Genomic DNA, 18,069 nt, shown 5'->3' with positions numbered 1-18,069 from the left:
CGAAGCCCCACCACATTTCTCAATGGACAGGGCAGCAAGCTCCGTGTCCAAGGCCGTTCTTTGAGCCAGGACTGAACCCTGACCTCCCATGCCCAAATTCATCACTCACTGGCAGGAGAATATGTTGTGTTGCCTCTGCTGGGGAAGACTCTATAAAATGCATTTGTAAAGCTTGTTGAGTAACCTTGGGTTCCCCCTTTCTCAGACTGCCCATCTTCTGCACTGTTGAAGAATTGCTCACACAAGTAAGTCTTGGTGGATCAGACCTCATGGCTTACACTGGCCCCAAAGCAAGAGAACGCATGGGGCATTTCTCTGTGAGACCTGGACAAAGATCTCCACCACCTGGAATAGGTTTCCAGAAGGCTCGATTGGACGTGTGTGTCCGCCCAGATTGGGTGCCTATCGGCTGTAACAGCAACTCCATGTGGAAGCATCAGTCCATTCCAGTGGGGGGGCTGTTATTTTGGATGGGCACCTAAAACCTGACAGAGGGCATGCAGACCAGGCCAAGGAAGGAGAAACGCGACTGTGACAGAAGAGTGCTAGATGCTGGACAGAAGCTGGAAGTGAGTAGTACCTGCCCAAAACTGTAGCATTCAGTAAGCCTTAAGACTCGAGCTTGATAATAAATGTATGAATATGTGGAAGAAGAAGGGGATGTGGTTAATGGGGGAGATGACACTGGAGAGGTCTAGGGAAATCTTTTTTGGGAAAATGATTACTTATACACAGGACTTTTTTTGTAGCAGGAACTCCTTTGCATATTAGGCCACACACCCCTGGTGTAGCCAATCTTCCAAGAGCTTACAGGGCTCTTAGTATAGGGCCTACTGCAAGCTCCAGGAGGACTGGCTACATCAGGGGGTGTGGCCTAATATGCAAAGGAGCTCCTGCTACAAAAAAAGCCCTGCTTGTACATATGGTATTTATACTCCACTTTACTCCTCAGTGGGGACTTAATATGGCTTACAATATTATTGTCTCCATTTTATCTTTGCAATAATGACCCTGTGAGGAGAGGTCTAGAGAGAGTGACTGGTTCACAGTCGGCCAGCAGGTTTCCATGGCAGAGAGGGATTCAGACATGGGTCTCCCAGAAACAAGTCCAACACAACCACTACACAACACTGGCTCTCTGATCAGGGTCTTGAGGAACTGAGCAGTGAAAGAGGGATCACTTGACTCCCAGGCAGAGCTGATCAGGCATGTGGAACAAATTTGAGGCCCACAGACACAACAGGGAATAGAAGTGTAGAATCAGAGAGTCAGAAGGGGCCTCCAGGGTCATCCAGTCCAACCCCCTGAACAATGCAGGAAATTCACAAATACTTCCCCCTAAATTCACAGGATCTGCATTGCTGTCAGATGGCCATACAGCCTCTATTTAAAAACCTCCAAGGTAGGAGAGCCCACCCCCTCCCGAGGAAGCCTGTTCTGCTGTAACTGTCAGGAAGTTCTACCTAACGTTGAGCCGGAAACTCTTCTGATTTAATTTCAAAACATTGGTTCTGGTCCTACCTTCTGGGGCCACAGAAAACAATTCCACACCATCCTCAATATGACTGTCCTTCAAGAAGAGGAGTTAGGTTTTGTACTCCTCTTTTTTTCTCCTTTAAGGAGTCTCAGAGCAGCTTACAATCGTCTCCTTCCCACAACAGGCACCTTGTGAGGTGGATGGAACTGAGAGAGTTCTGAGGGAACTGTGGCTGGCCCAAGGTCATCCAGCAGGCTTCATGTGGAGGAGGTGTGGGGGATCAAACCTGATTCCCCAGATTAGAGTCCACCGCTCTTAACTACAACACCACGCTGGCTCTATAGGTGGCCATAGATGTACTTCCCAGAAAGCTAGTTGAAGCAGTGAGCCTTCACTGTTGGACTAGAAGTTTAAAAGTGATGCTGAGAGAGTGAAAAGGAGGCTCCAGAAGAAGATGGTGGTGTTGTTGGTTTTTTTTAAAGGGGGGCATATCTTGCTTAGAGAAGGAAGAGGTGAAGGAGATTCTGACTGAAGTGGCAATAGATGCCTGGAGCTTGAATCTGGAGGCTTCTTCTTAGTTCACTGTGCTATCGCTAGAAGACAGATGTTGGTTGTGTCTTCCCTTCTGTGAAAGGGCAGAGATGAGCTGGGGAGGGGAGAAATCACCCCTTGGAACTCACAAGGAGGGCTTTATGCCCCTCAGTCCTAAGAGAACCAGGCATGGGTAGGGGCAGCAGTTGGATGAACACCTTCTGGTTTGGATCGAGGGCACACAGCTATGACCTATGAATTGACAGCCAGTCCTCCTATGCTTTCCTGGCTGTCAGTTCTGTAGGGCACAAGTATGTCCCCCTCCATGCCCATCACCAAGGAACTTCCAGTCTGAAAAGCAAGGGGCTGAAGAAGGGCACTGCTACAGTAAGAGTGGGAAGGGAGGGATAAGTGGGGAAACATGTGTGTTTGATCAAGGAAGAAAATAAATGGCTTCCGAAGTGGATATGTACATTTTTCAAGGCAGAATCTGGAATTATCTCCTTTGGATCTGAAAGGACACCTGAAAACTGCATCTTACCTCAGACTCATCATGTTATTTCTTGTTTTTAAATGTAAAATAATTACAGTTAGTAAATCACAGTTGTTTTCAAAAGATTCAGATCTTTCCTGGCCAAGGACTGGTCTAGTCTTTGACCAGGAAATTTCCCAGTGGGCTGCAGGAACCAGCTGAGCCAAACCCTGGTAATGCTGGGGATGGTGAACATAGGGTTGACAACTCTGGGTTGGGAAATACTTGGAGATTTTGAGGGTAAAGCCTGAGGAGAGATGCCAGTGGGATGTAATGCCATAGAGTTTACCCGTCAAAGCAAGCATATTCTCCAGAGGAACTAATATCTGTTGCCTGGAAATCAGTCGTAATTTGGGGAGATTTCCAGGCCACACCTGGAAGATGACAATCCTATGCAGCACCACTGAGCTCAGACTGGGCTTGAGGTCACGGTGGACACAGGATTGCCCACTGCCTCCTCACACATCATGTACTTGACCCATGCTGAGTTACCCCTATGGGACTGCCAGCACTTGCCAGGGCCACTCCACTTAGCTTGCTTATGGTCCATTATAACAGGGGTGGCCAGCATGGCCAATGGCTGGGGCTGATGGGAGTTGTAGGCAAAAAACATCTGGAGAGCTACCATTGACCACCCCTGTATTATAACATCCTCGACTGTCTCAGATTCTTGGTTGTCTCCTTTGAAAGCAGCCTGGGGACCAAGCCATTATTAAAATGCAACACCAAGATGCACTGGGAGATATCAAAGCTCAAAGTAGCAACTGAATTGCATGCTTTCTTAAGAATGGACACAGGAGGTATGCTGATGATGAAATATCTGCCCATCTTCTGTAAGGCCAATTTGTGTTCAAATATCACAGTTATTCATACAGAAATCACAAGATATTTACTGTTTTTCCTCACTTCTGACTTGGAAGATGGAGCTCGGCCAATATTCCATCTCGCACGGTAGAATTATGTCTTGAGTGCATGTACCAAATTTCATTTCCACATTTCAGTGACCCAAGAGACAGGGACTGTGCTATGGACACACAAAAACTCAAGCCAAGAGGGAAAACCAAACATGCAAGTTAAACCAGAGGACAATCTCTTTAGTAAAAAAAATATTTTGCAGAGTATTTTCTTCTTAGTTGCACCAATATAAATAATTGGGACATCGAATATTTGAAAGCAAAATCAAGGTGGGAGCATAACTGTTGGGAACTATTTTGTTCCTTGCTGAGAAGACAAGTCCACAGACAAGCCTGATCTGTGTATCCAAAGCACCATCAACCATGTCCTCTCCCCAAAACTTGAACTTCTTTCCTGACAGTGAAGACAGATTCAGGTTGTTACCATGTTGGTCTGAAACAGCAGAACAAAGTTTGACCTTTAAGATCAACAAATTTCATTCAGCTGATCTTAAAGGTACCACTGGACTCAAGCTGTGTTTTTCTCCACAGAGTATAGTGTTTGCTAGTGAGGGGATTTTTTTTTAAAATGCAGGGGCTCAGTGCTGCAGAGAAGAAGAAGGGTATGTGTGGGGTGGGGAGAGAGGGGCTTCTGCTTTGGCAGAACAGGCACCAAAAGATGTTCCCAACCTGAGATCAAAATGCCAGCTAATGCAACAGTTTGCAACAATTGCAAAGCCTCATAGAGGCAAATTTCCACATATATCAAAATTGGAGAAGGTGTAAAGTCTTCTAAAATGGGGAAACCCATGCAAAAGTTTTGTCTCTCCCTCATCATGAAGACAGGTCATCCTAGTGCACTTAACCTTCTGGAAATCCTTATTGTTCTCTTTGCTATCCCCATCTCTGCTTTCTTGACCTGCTCTCCACAGTTGTAGCCAATCCTGCTAAGTCCACCAGATGGCACTCTCAGCTGTTTCTTTCTCCACTGAGTGTCCCATAGTTTCTTCAGTAGTACAAGAGTTTCTTGTGGATGAGTTTTCCCTGACAGCCACTTCTGGCTGTCCCATGTTGCTTGCACACATGAAAAGGTACCCTTCTGCAGAAGCAGCTATGACCTCAGTGGGATAGTGGATAGAGACAGCGTCCACATGATCTGCCCCCCTGCACCAGTTGCTGCTCACATAAGAACATAAGAAGAAGCCATGTTGGATCAGGCCAATGGCCCATCCAGTCCAATACTCTGTATCACACAGTGGCCAAAAAACCCCCAAGTGCCATCAGGAGGTCCATCAGTGAGGCCAGGACACTAGAAGCCCTCACACCATTGCACCTCCCAAGCACTCTCCCCACTTTTCTGTTAAATCAGCTTAGAAGGCCTGGCACACCAATAACCATGTTGTGGGCCCCCAAAGCCTGGCAAATTCCTTTTCTTCCTTCACACCTGAGCTGTGATTAAGGGGACACCATGGCTCAGTTGTGAACTGGGAGGAAATCCCATTAAATTGTTCCAAAGGTGGTGGTGGTGGTGGTGGTGGTGGAGAGATGCAGATCTCAGCTGCGCTATTCTGAAAGCATACTTTAGCGCCTCTCCTTCCCCGGATTGGCTGTGGGTTGTCTACATGGACGCTTCTTCTGCTAAAGCCCCACAGAAAGAAAATCTGTTTTTATACCTTGTTTTTCACTATTTTAAGGAGTCTCAGAGCAGCTTACAATCACCTTCCCTTCCTCTTCTCACAACAGAACCCTGTTGTGGGGCTGAGAGAGTTCTGGGACAATTGTGGCTGACCCAACAGGCTTCATGTGTGCAGGAGTGGGGAATCCAACCCTGGTTTTCCAGATTAGAGTCCACTGCTCCTTACAACTCCGCCAAACTGGCTCTCATGTGCAATGGAAGCTCCTCTAAAATACAGGGAAGGATATGACAGCCATTTGTCCACCCAAAAATCCTGGAGTGGAAGGTGCTGCATAAACCTTTTTCAATAGTGACAATGAAAGAAAAGACCTCTGTGCATGTCTGGTTCCTTTTCACCTGTTCCAGGGCTAATCCCTGGGACAGGATGTAGCTAAGTGGAGCCCTGTGGAATGCAGCCTGCTCATAGCACTGCCAACCTCCAGGAAGGGGGCTGGAGATCCCCTAGAATCAGGGCTTTTTTGGTAGAAAAAGCCCAGCAGGAACTTATTTGCATATTAGGCCACACCCCCTGATATTGCCATTGTTTCTTATGGCTTTTTGTAGAAAAAGCCCAGCAGGGAGTAATTTGCATATTAGATTACACCTCCTGACACCAAGCCAGCCAGAACTGCATTCCTGTGCGTTCCTGCTCAAATAAAGCCCTGCCTAGAATTATGACTGATCTCCAGACTACATAGACAACTCAATTATTTATTCACTTAAAACATTTATTCAACTTCTCCTGGAGAAAAATGGCTGCTTTAGAAGGCAGACTGCATGACATTATATCCTATAGAGGTCCCTCCCAGGCACCACCTCAAATCTCCAGGTATTTCCCAAACCCAGAGCGGTCTTGGCAACCCTACCTGCTCAGCAGCCAGTGCCAGAGAGCTGCTAACTCCAGACTGGGAAATCCCTGGAGATTTGAGGGTGGAATTTGAGGAGTAAAGGACCTAAGCAGTGTACAGTACCATGGAGTCTGTTTCCAAAGCTGCCATCTTCTCCAAGGGAACTGATGTCTGTAGTGAACATCGGTCACCATTCTGGGAGATCACCAGGCCCACCTGAAGGGTGTCAACTATCCTCCCATCCCAGCTGCAGTGCTTTGTCCTCCCTCAACAGGCCTCTTGCTATACAAGAACTCTCCCCTTCTGTTTGACATCCCACTTTGCTATGGGCAGGCAGGGCTTTTTGTTTTCACAAGAGACTCATGTGACCTCTCCACATTCCAGGAATGCTTGTAATGCCCTCTAGGGGCAGGGGAACATTGTACCTGGAGCCCATGAGGTTTTGTTTCCTTACGCAGGTTGCCTTCACCCACCTCAGGGTTACATTACACATGTGAAGAAAAACGACAACCTGCCTCCTATATTTGTCTTCTTCTATCAGATCCTTCCCATTTCCACTTCCTCCCTTTCTAAAGCCCCAGCTTCACACCTGGCCCTTTAATTAAGCCTTGCCCTCTTCTCTATCCTCTTCTCCGCTTTGCCGCAAAACACCTGGGCCCAGAGAACCATTGTGCTTCTATCCCGGTTTCTCCACTGCCTCCACACTCTTTGAGCTTCCCTGGATCAGACTGCAAAGGTTGTGCTGAAGTTACTGCACCTTTCTCCCCTGGGTCCCACCCTGCTCTACCCAGGTGACTCTTACTGCTGGAGCAAAGGGACTGCCCTGGCTGGCAGTTTGCTTCTGGGAAGTCTGCCACAATGATGCAGTCCATGCACAGGGTGATCACCTTGGTGAGAGCCCACACTAAAACCACGGAACTAATTCCAGGCACTGTGAATCAGGAGAGTTAGAAGGAGCCTGTGATTTGACCAAGCGGACTGAGGGCAGATGCAACAAAACCGGTTCTGTTTAAGATGGTGTGCCTGTTTCATCTGTTTGAGTGAAGCAGAACGTAGCGAGCGGCTGCCAGATTCATCCATGCAAGCAAAGAGTAATGTATCAAAGTTACATCTGGGTAACCACATGTGCAAGTAATCATCCCCTCACATTGGGGAATGAGCTCATACTAGAGCAACGCTTCCATTCAGGTAAGAAAGTGGCCAAAGTGGTGGCATGGGACCTCCTGTCTTCTGATTCGATCCCTCCCACCCATATGAAAGTTTGCTGGCTGAGTGATTAGGCAACAGAGCTGCACACAAACTGATTAAAGTGTAGAGAAAGCTTTACTCAGGAATTAACATTTGATAGTGAAGAACAGAGATAGAGGCAGATTCCTGGCTTCATCAGTAGCTGAGATACTGGGAGAGTTGTCAGTTGTGGAACTTCAGAAAAGACACAGGATATCGCCCTAAGAGCAGCAATCTGGAAACAGACAAGGAATGACACCTTAGTAGAAGAGAAGCAGCTGACCTCACTACCCTATCTAAATGGCTTTTCCTCTCTTGCCCCTGCAGAATTCCTCATCTCTTCTTTCTGTCCTCTATGGTATACCATAGACTCAACTCTCTAGAGCTTCCATTTCCTCTAGGGAATCTGATCTCTGTGGTCTGTAAAGCAGCTGTAATTCCAGAAGAATGGCAAGCGCCACCTTGAGGTTGGTGGTGATTCTTTCCAGGAATGTAAAGTCAGCCCCCCCCCCCCCCTTAATGTCACAGAGCTAAAACTGCAAGGATAGTGAGATGCCAAAGAAGACGGGTTCATTTTCAGTTCTAGTGGGGGGCTGGGAGGATAATAATTAACAATGGAAAGAGAAAACACTGGCCAGCAGCCCAGATTCTTGAGTTCTCTCTCTCCAGCTCTGAAAAAGATGAGGTATGAAAGTTCCCCTACCAAACCCAGTTCCTATTGTCTAGATGTTGCTCTTTCTTTCCAGAGGACAAAGTGGTGCTGAAATCAGAGTCCTTTGAAGTCCTTCTCCAAGAGCTTCAGCCAACAGGAAAGATTCCCATCAGCTGTTTCCCTCCCTAGAAGAAGAATTGCAGATTTACACCCCGCCCTTCTCTCTAAATCAGAGACTCAGAGCGGCTTACAATCTCCTATATCTTCTCCCCCCACAACAGGCACCCTGTGAGGTGGGTGGGGCTGAGAGGGCTCTCACAGCAGCCATCCTTTCAAGGACAACCTCTGCCAGAGCTGTGGCTAACCCAAGGTGCAAGTGGAGGAGTGGGGATTCCAGCAGGTGCAAGTGGAGGAGTGGGGAATCAAACCCGGTTCTCCCAGATAAGAGTCCGCACACTTAACCACTACACCAAACTGGCTCTCCTAGAGTGAGCCAGATTGTTTGGGTGGTTCAACAAACACAGAATGAGGGCATATCTCCTCTGTCTCAAGCAGCCCTGGACCAGTCTTCTGGACCAGTCTTCTGAGGCAGGATGAAGGCTCTCCAGCCTAGCCAAAGAGCACCAAGGAACATGTTGGAGTCCACTCTGTCCAGGGCTTTCTATTTTATTTACTCATGAGCCATTTTTACAATGTTTCAAATGAGGCACACAACATGAAACCAGTGTGTGTGCGGTTTTTTTTTAAAGCTGCTATTCATATATAAAGTTGTACTGATTTACACCAATTTTCCCCTCAGGATTTTGGAGACAATCCCCCCCCCACACACACACACACTGGTGACAGTATTCAGTACTGGTGAGAGCACCACTGAACACACACACACAAACACGCCCCCCTCCTGATTAAAACCATTAAAATTAGTAGAAAATAGTCCAGTAGCACTTTAAAGACTAATAATACTTGTGACAGGGTATGAGCTTTCGTGAGTCATTGCTCTAAAGCTTATATCTTTAATACAGCGTCATTGGTCTTAAAGGTGCTGCTGGACTTTGTTCTACAAATTTGGTTAGTCTTTAAAGTGTACTGGACTCTTGCTCTTTTCTCCTGCTACAGACAGTAACACAACTACTCACCTTGATTTTAGAAAATTAAAAGACTGAAACGTTAAAAAATAATGAACATACAGTAGAATTTGAATAACAAGTACAGCTGAAACAACTCAGAGCTCTAAGAAGGCAAGAGTAGGTGCAATACACACACCCTGCCTGAGGGAACAGGCAGCCCCCATTATAAAACCTCCATGTTACTTGCTGATTGACATCCTAAACCCTTTTAAACCAGAGCTTACAATGGGGGCTGCAGTATCAGGAAAAATAAAAGCCAAGTGGAAAAGCACATTTCAACACCCCCTCCCCTCAAAGAAACATATCAAAAGGGAAGGCATTCCACAGCTCTGAGACAGCTACAAAGAAGGCCCTGGTCTGTGTGGCTACAGTCTGGCCTCTGTGAGATACAAGTAATACCAGGCTTCATTAACTGATCTCCCAGATCCCCAAGAGGATTGTATGGGACCAGGTGCTCCTTGAGAGTGGGGCCTAGGCCATTTAGGGCCTCAAAGTCCATAGCAAGCACCTTGAATTTCAACCATTGTAGTTCCTGAAAAATCAGTATGGCATGGTCTTGACCATGGAAGTCAGCCTGGCCCATGGTGTTTAAATATTTATTTATTCTACTTATATCCTGCCCTCCCCACCAAAGCAGGCTCAGGGAGGCTTACATATCCTTAAAATTAACAAAGACAGACATAGTACATTAAATACATTAAGATATTACAGGTGCTATAACAGTCTTACAGTGGTAGTATATTTAATGATGGTGGATAGCTGCCTATCCATTATGTATCTAATTTCACCATCAGCTGCTCCATCCAGATGTTCCGTAAACAATCTTAGGGTCAGGCCTGTACTTTAAGGTGGTTCAGATCGCTTCATTCCTGTTGTAGTCTCCAATCTTCAGCTCTCAAAGGCTTGGTGGAAGAGCACAGTCTTGCAGGCCCTGCGGAATTGAGAAAGATCCTGCGTGGCCCTAACCTCCTCGGGAAGCTCATTCCACCTTGGAGGAGGCCTCTCTCAGCAGCAAGCCTGCATCTGGGATATTGGAGAAAGCCTGGGACATTCTCAAGTGATGATCTAACTGGAGCAGCAAGGAGCCAATCTCTTTTGGCAGAGGAGCAAATACCTCTAAATCCACAAGAGTATCTTTTCCTTCAGTCCTGAGGTACCTCAGCTAGCGCCTGTGAATGGCCATCCATTCACAGTGGCCAGTGATTTTCCCCCAATGGACGAAATGAGAGTACCTTCCCAAAGAGCTTGCTAGCCAAGAGGCAAGCAAAGCTGCCTGCCTGGCCCCCACACCCCTATCTTGTTGACTACAGTTTCAAGATGAATCTCCGAAGCCATCCGCCAGAGAGCAGGGAGGAAAGGACTCTGAACCCAGAAGTGGCTGCACCTTTAGTTCAGTCCAGAAAGTTTGACAAAAACAGTGCTGTAGTTTACCATTTTTTCACCTGTGGAAGCACTTAACAATTTCTTAGGCCTCCCCCACTCCTCTAATATGATACAAATTTAAATCTTACTTCCACCTGCATATTGGCTGGAAACAATACACTGAGCTATTTTATTTGGCATGGCAGCTCCTGGACCCTGTCCCATCCCCAGAGCAGGGGTGTGGTTGAGCTAGGATGTGAGCCAGTTTGGTGTAGTGGTTAAAAGCAGTGGACTGTAATCTGGAGAGCCGGATTTGATTCCCCACTCCTCCACATGCAGCCAGCTGGTGTGACCTTGGGTCAGTCACAGTTCTCTCAGAGCTGTTATCTAAACAGCAGTTCTTTCCCCTACCTATTTCCCCACCTCTCAGCCCCACCTACCTCACAGGGTGTCTGTTGTGAGGAGGAAAGGCAATTATAAGCTGCTCTGAGACTCTGAGTGAAGGGCAGGGTATAAATCCAATCTCTTCTTCTCTCCTGCCTTTTAGTCCTTTAATGCACAGCAGAGTAGTCTGATCTCCAGACTACAGAGATTCCTGGAAATTTACAGGCAAAGCCAGGGGAGGGGAAGGAGCTCAGAGGAGATGTGATGCAGTAGAAAATAAGGCTGGAAATAAGGTTGCCAGATGGGGAATAGAAATCTCCAGAGGCTGCAACTGATCTCCAGTTGACAGAAATCAATAATCCTGGAAAAAATGGCCACTTTGAAAGGTGGACTCCATCACGTTATACCTCACAAGTCCTTCCCTTCCCCCAACCCCAACCTCCTCAGGCTGCACAACCCTACCTGCCATTTTCTACCGGGGAACTGATCTCTGTTTTATGGAAAGCAGCTCTAATTCCAGGAGATCTCCAGGACCCTGGTTGACAACCCGACCTGAGTAAGAGTGAAATTAAAATCCTAAATCCTGGTCTTCCTTGGGGAGGTACTGCAAAGTTAAAAGTAACTGCCAGTAGCCTGGCTCTAGGCATGCTCGTGGTTGAGGGCTTGTTGTCTCTGCATAGTACTCTTGGGGTGGGGAAAACCCCACTCTTTTAAAATATTCTCACTGCTTCACTTCTGCTAAACTATCCTATGACTATTTCATCCAGATCAAAAATAGGTGCCTGCAGGACCAGACCTGCCACTAAGTAAACTAGGTGATTGCCTGGGGTGCCTGCCTTCTGGGGGTTCCAGATTGGGTACCCCCGTGTGACTTGGTGACTTCAGGGCTTTTTTTGAGCAGGAATGCACAGGAACACAGTTTCAGCTGCCTTGGTGCCAGGAGAGTGGCCTTATATGCAAATGATTCCCTGCTGGACTTTTCCACAAAAAAGCCCTGTGTGAAACAATGGCAATGTCAGGGGGTGTAGCCTAATATGCAAATGAGTTCCTGCTGGGATTTATCTACAGAAAAAGTCCTGGGTGACATTATCAGTGCGGGGGTTGGGGTACCAGAAGTTAGCCTTGCCTAGGGTGCCAGACTAGGGCTAGCCCTGGGTGTCTGGTTGGCTCAGAAAAAAAAATTAAGAGTTCAGCTTCCCTGGAGAAAATGGCTGCTTTGGAAGGTGGACTCTATGGTATTCTATTCCACTGAGGTTCTCCCCCTCCCCAGGCTCCACCCCCAAATCTCCAGGAATTTTCCAGCCTTTAGTTGGCAACCCTATGTTAGCAAAACTTGTGACTCCCCTCTCATTACAAGAGTTAACTAGCTAGAAACGGCCTCTGTCTTTCCTTGATTTGATCAAAATGTGACATAATGGCCTTTCATGGGCCCCTTAGCCCAGCTATTTGAAAACAAGGGCAACAACATAAACCTGCTACACAAAAACAACTGCATAGTGAGGACTCATCACTGACGGGGGCTCCGGTCCCCAAAAGTTCATGATGGAATAAAGCTTGGCTTCTCCTTAAGATGACACGAGACTCCTGATTCTTTAGATTCGCTTTGATTCCTTGTGACCCTTTTCCCTACAAAAACCTGCTTTGATTCCCTTTTGACAAGCTGAGTCTGTGATCTTGCATAGTTAAGGGAGGAAGATTTGAGGAAAGGCAGCCAGCGGGAGGGTGGGGGTTCCTCTGGGGGGGGGGATTTTCCTAATTCTTTTAATTCACCCTGGAGGGCTCTGGGTATTGTCATGGGCTGGTTGCTGAGCAGGTGGAAAGTTGAGGTCCAAAACAGCGGGTTGCTGGCTGCCACTTGCTGTAAAGACCAGCCTAGAGAAACAGAAGAAGCAATGAAGCAATGTTTATTGTACCAGTAACTGCAGGCTCCCAACTGAGGGCTTAAATACCACGATCAAACTCCACCCTACCCCACTTCTTCCCAGTTTATTTTGGAGGGAAGGTGGATATTCTTAAAGAGAAGGAACGGACATGTCTCTGCCTCTAGCTTAGCTTTTTGGCTGCAAAGTTTGTGGAATTCCCCAGGCTGACCCTGTGAACCGATGGCTGCTATTTGACAAACTGATTGGATAAAAATAATGGGTAACAGGCTTGCGAGTAAACTGCTCTGTTGTGACTCCAACCTTTTCCAAGCCTTGTGACACTTTCCCATGATTCAGGATTGGGGTGTGTGTGTGACATTATGGCTTCCTTTTATGGGGCTGAAGCTGCCCTTTGCGGGAACCCTCAGATTAGGTTCAAACACAAAGCTGGTCCTGACAAGATGAGAGTAGGCACTGCTGGGTCTCCCCGAGGCCAAATGGCTCAAGAAGAGCTTGCTGGATGGAGAGGATGCCTGGAGAAGCTCTACAGCTTCCGGGGATAGGGCCATGGCACAATGATAGGGCTTTTTTTGTAGCAGGAACTCCTTTGCATATTAGGCCACACACCCCTGATGTAGCCAATCCCCCTGGAGCTTAAAGTAGGCCCTGTACTAAGAGCACTTCAAACTCTTGGAGTATTGGCTACATCAGGGGTGTGTGGCCTAATATGCAAAGGAGCTCCTGCTACAAAAAAAGCCCTGGTGGTAGAGCATCTCCTTGGTGGGGGAAACTGCTGTGAAACTGCAGCTGACTTACGGTGACCCCTTCATGGGTTTTTCAAGGCAAGAGCTATTCAGAGGTGGTTTGCGATTGCCTGCGTAATCTGTATAGCGATCCTGGCCTTCTTTGGTGGTCTCCCATCCAAGTACTAACCAGGGACAACTCTGCTTAGCTTCTAAGATTAGATGAGATCAGGCTACTTTGGGCTATCCCAGGTCAGGGCAGAGCATCTCTTTAAGAATGCTGGTTCAATCCCTGGCATCTCCAGTTAAAAGGATCAAGTGAGGTGATGGGAAAGATCTCTGCCTGAGACCCTGGAGAGCTGCTGCTAGTCTGAGAAGTAGTAGAAGAAAAGAATAAATTGGATTTATACACTGTCGTTCACTTGGTGTCTCAGAATGGCTTACAATCTCCGTTCCCTTCCCCTCCCCACAACAGACACCCTGTAGGTAGGTGGGGCTGAGAGAGCTCTTGTCTTGAGGACAGCTCTGTGAGAAGAAGAAAGAAGAAGAAGAAGAAGAAGAAGAAGAAGAAGAAGAAGAAGAAGAAGAAGAAGAAGAAGAAGAAGAAGAAGAAGAAGAAGAAGAAGAAGAAGAAGAAGAAGAAGAAGAAGAAGAAGAAGAAGATGATGATGATGATGATGATATTGGATTTATATCCCGCCCTCCACTCCGAAGAGTCTCACAGCGGCTCACAATCTCCTTTACCTTCCTCCCCCACAACAGACACCCTGTGAGGTGGGTGGGGCTGGAGAGGGCTCTCACAGCAGCTGCCCTTTCAAGGACAACCACTGCCAGAGCTATGGCTGACCCAAGGTCATGCTAGCAGGTGCAAGTGGAGGAGTGGGGAATCAAACCTGGTTCTCCCAGATAAGAGTCCACACACTTAACCACTACACCAAACTGGCTCTCCACTACACCAAACTTGACTGACTCAAGGTCACCTCAGCAGATGCATGTAGAAGAGTGGGGAATCAAACCTGGTTCTCCCAGATAAGAGTCTGCACATTTAATCACTTCACCAAACTGACTCTCAGTGTTAGACAATGCAGACTTTGAAACTGATGGTCTGATTCAGTATAAGGCAGGTTTATGTGTATGCCACAGCTTTTGTTGTATGGCTTAGCAGAACCTAAGCAGACTGTGACTCCCACCTCCTGCCCCATCTGATCTACCACAAAACACAGTCTCTTCCCCTGTCTTCAGCAGAGATTACAGTACCAGGCAACCCTGCAGACACACCCAAAAGAAGAGTAATGCAGGTGCTTTCCAGGCATCTAAAACCCCCAGAATGGCATTTCCCTGGACATTTGATAGCAATCTTCAAAAACTACCTTTTATGTAAACAGTTTTAAAAGTGGGATAGCCAAAATGATAGTAACAATAACACCTGAAATATAAGTGCAAACATCTTTTCTTTCTGAATGCCCCAATGGCAATTCCTAATCTACAAATCTGCAAGCATCTCTTTCTATTATATTCACATTCCTTACATGAGATGGAATGGAACCAAGGGAATGGAACCATTGCAGAAAGTCACAGAACAACCAACACATTCCACAGAACAATCAGCACAGTCAACCACCATCTTCCTTATCTTCACACCCCTTCCAACCCTCCCAGCAATTAACACAGAACAATGGTCACATTCAACAGCCAGTTTCCTTATCACTACCCTTCCAGGAAGCCCCACCAAACAATGGGCACATCCACAAACCAATTGCCCTTTCATCACACCCCCTCCAGCCTACAAATAGCAGCTCTCCAGCAGCCCTGGCCCCACTCAATGCACAGCAACCAAGAAGGTCAGAGTGCCTGCTCCGGCTGCAACGCCACTGAGGATGTTCTCCGCAGTTGAGATAGAAACGTCTGGAAGGAAAACTTTCTCCAGTAGAACACGGCACTTGAGCCCGAAAGATTCTACAAACCCTAATTACCATAAGTTGCTTGTGACCAGAGCTTTTTTTGTAGAAAAAGCCCAGCAGGAACTCATTTGCCTATTAGGCCATACTCCCTGACATCACCATAGTTTCACACAGGCTTTTTTCATAGAAAAAGCCCAACAGGAACTCATTTGCATATTAGGCCACACCCCCTGACATCAAGCCAGCCGGAACTGCGTTCATATTAAAAAAAAAAAGCCCTGCCTGTGACTCAACAGCATTCTGTCTAACACATTCCAATTCCAGAAGCAGGCAAGAAAAATGGCTGTTCCTGCCTTCCCATTTTGCAGATCCTTAGATTGGTGACCCAACTAACTCCAACAAAATAGAATAGAGCTAATGCCCCCCCTTCAATCCCTAGATCAATCACAGTGGAAACATTTTCCCCTCCAAGTCAGTTTTCTCCAAAATATCCCAGCTGCCAACTGCTCTTAAATAGGAGCTAACTGTAACCATATGAGGAATCCAAGGATTCCCAACAGATAACAGGAAATTTGCTTCTGGCAGCTTGGGGAACAGACCTGACACTCATAATGTTAAAGGATCACACATCAGTACCCCTGGCAAGACCTATAAAGACAAGGAAACCTGAACTGCACATTCTTACTATGGTAATAGAATGGTCACTGCGTCAAGACCTCTCAGATTATTAGTGCTCAATGTGTTCCATGATCTTACTTTGGGCAGGGGTTTTCTCCCCCCCCCCCCCGCCGCTTCCAGGAAAATTCATGACAGACTTGGAAACCAGCACTTCAGAGAAACAGGAATACAGACTGCCATGGCCCACAGTTAGAAGAAGAAGAGGAAGAGGACCCCACTCTTCTCTCTGAATCAGAATGGTTCACAATCTCCTTTACCTTCCTCCCTCCTCACAACAGACACCCTGTGAGGTGGGTGGGGCTGAGAGAGCTCTCACAGAAGGACAATCTCTGCCAGAGCTATGGCTGACTCAAGGCCATTCCAGCAGCTGCAAGTGCAGAAGTGGGGAAATCAAACCTGGTTCTCCCAGATAAGAGTCTGCATACTTAACCACTACACCAAAGTTAGAAGTGAAACTCCCAGCCATGCTGAGGATGGCTAAAAGCAAGGGAGGGAGAGACAGCTAAGCACTCTTTGTTTCCACATCTATGTGATTTGATTCTGTCTGGTCTGGGGAGGAGCCCTTGGTGTATGAGAAAAGCACACACAGTGAGAACACACAAGGGGATGGAATTGTTCCATAGAGTTACCAACCTCCAGGTAGTGACAGGATCTCCTGTTATTACAACACATCTCCAGTTGACAGAGATCAGTTCCCCTGGAGAAAATGGCTGCTTTGGAAGGTGAACTCTATGGCATTATACCCCATTTAAGTCCCTCTCCTCCCCAAATCCTGCCCTCTTTATAGCCTCCACTCCCAAAATCTCCAGGTGTTTCCCAACCCAGAGTTGGCAACCCTATATGTCCCACCTTTCCTTGAAGTGTGACTGCAGCATCAATGAACAGAGACTTATTTGTGTTCCTTCTGTAGGAACTTGAAGTGGCTTGCAGCATTTCAACCCCCCACCCCCGCCATTTTATCTTTACAACAATTCTCTGTGTGCAGAGCAGGGATTTGAACCTCATAGGTTCTCAGTTAATAGACTGGCATTTATAACCACTACACTGCACTATCTTGTCTCTCCAGCCTAGAACAAAGAGAGGCCTTTCAATCAGGAGACACTGAGAGTGTACAGCCCAAACCAAGCTCTGATCTCCAATGTGGATGTATGCGGGATGTTTGTGACTGTATTCCTTTTCCTTTCACAGTATACCCGGGTGGCCATGCTGGCTGGGGCTGATGGGAGTTGTAGGCAAAAAATATCTTGAGAGCTACCATTGGCCACCCCTGGTATACACTGCTTTTTTCAGTCTCCTCATGTTATTTTGTGTTCTCCACCCTTTCGAGCACAGTGGAAAATATTAAACCCAGAGAGGCTTCAGGGAGAGGATTTGTGAGGAATTCCACTCTCCCTTATTTGGGAGGAAAGTCTCATACTGTTCTTGGAGGGTTTTTTCCCTCTCCCTTGGCTCTGATTTTTAGAGGCATTTTAAAAGAACACCCTTTAAACCTGACGCAGTGCTTCGGAATCCTTCCCTTGTGCCTTTTGGAAAGAAGAGGGAAAACAGGAGGAGAAAGCTGAATGAGAGATGGGCAGGCCTACGGCTGGGGGGAGAGAAAGGCTGAGGTGGATGGCAGGGAAAAGGAGGCTAGTAGGTCTGCAAACCCCTGACCACGCAGCCCTTATCCCGCCACAAAATGAATTTGCATTTCAGAACAGCAAAGACGTCACCACTATTAGACATGCAATATTTCCATCCCTGATCTTTCCATCTCACTTTCCAAGAGTGCCAAAAGACTTCTAATATTCCCTCGATGCTTCTTCATTCTTTCATGATGCATATGGAAGCGGGACACTTAAATTTCCTTCCCTGTACCGGGATTCCTAGTCAAAACATGGTTTTGCACACCGACCTTGTAAAAGGGGAAAAAAGCATTTGAAATATTGTTCATGAAACTCCCAGTATTGTACCTTTCTGGCCCACAGAACAGTGTCCAGAAAGTGTGAATCAAATTCCAACTTTTCAATGTGCACTGGTATTTACAAGCAAGCAGGGTGCCAAAGGAGTAAAACCCTACTTTGCTAAGCCAGTTAACACCAAATTCTCCTGCGATGAGACAAATTTGGGCTATGCCAACAACTTTCACCAGGGGGAAGAGTCGCTACTGATAAAGGAGTACCCATGCTTAGCTTCTC

General features: G+C 46.9%; 1 protein-coding gene across 1 annotated transcript in view; it reads left to right on the top strand.

Moving 5' to 3' along the window:
- The window catches only part of EHD1 (EH domain containing 1), a 154,118-nt gene that overhangs the window by 95,346 nt on the left and 40,703 nt on the right, over positions 1 to 18,069 (top strand). The gene's annotated exons all lie outside the window — the stretch shown is intronic.

Source organism: Heteronotia binoei, chromosome 1 (assembly GCF_032191835.1).
Source record: "Heteronotia binoei isolate CCM8104 ecotype False Entrance Well chromosome 1, APGP_CSIRO_Hbin_v1, whole genome shotgun sequence".
NCBI classification, from domain to species: Eukaryota; Metazoa; Chordata; class Lepidosauria; order Squamata; family Gekkonidae; genus Heteronotia; species Heteronotia binoei.
Note: the sequence above shows the minus strand (reverse complement) of the source record. Positions and strands in the feature narration are given on the sequence as shown.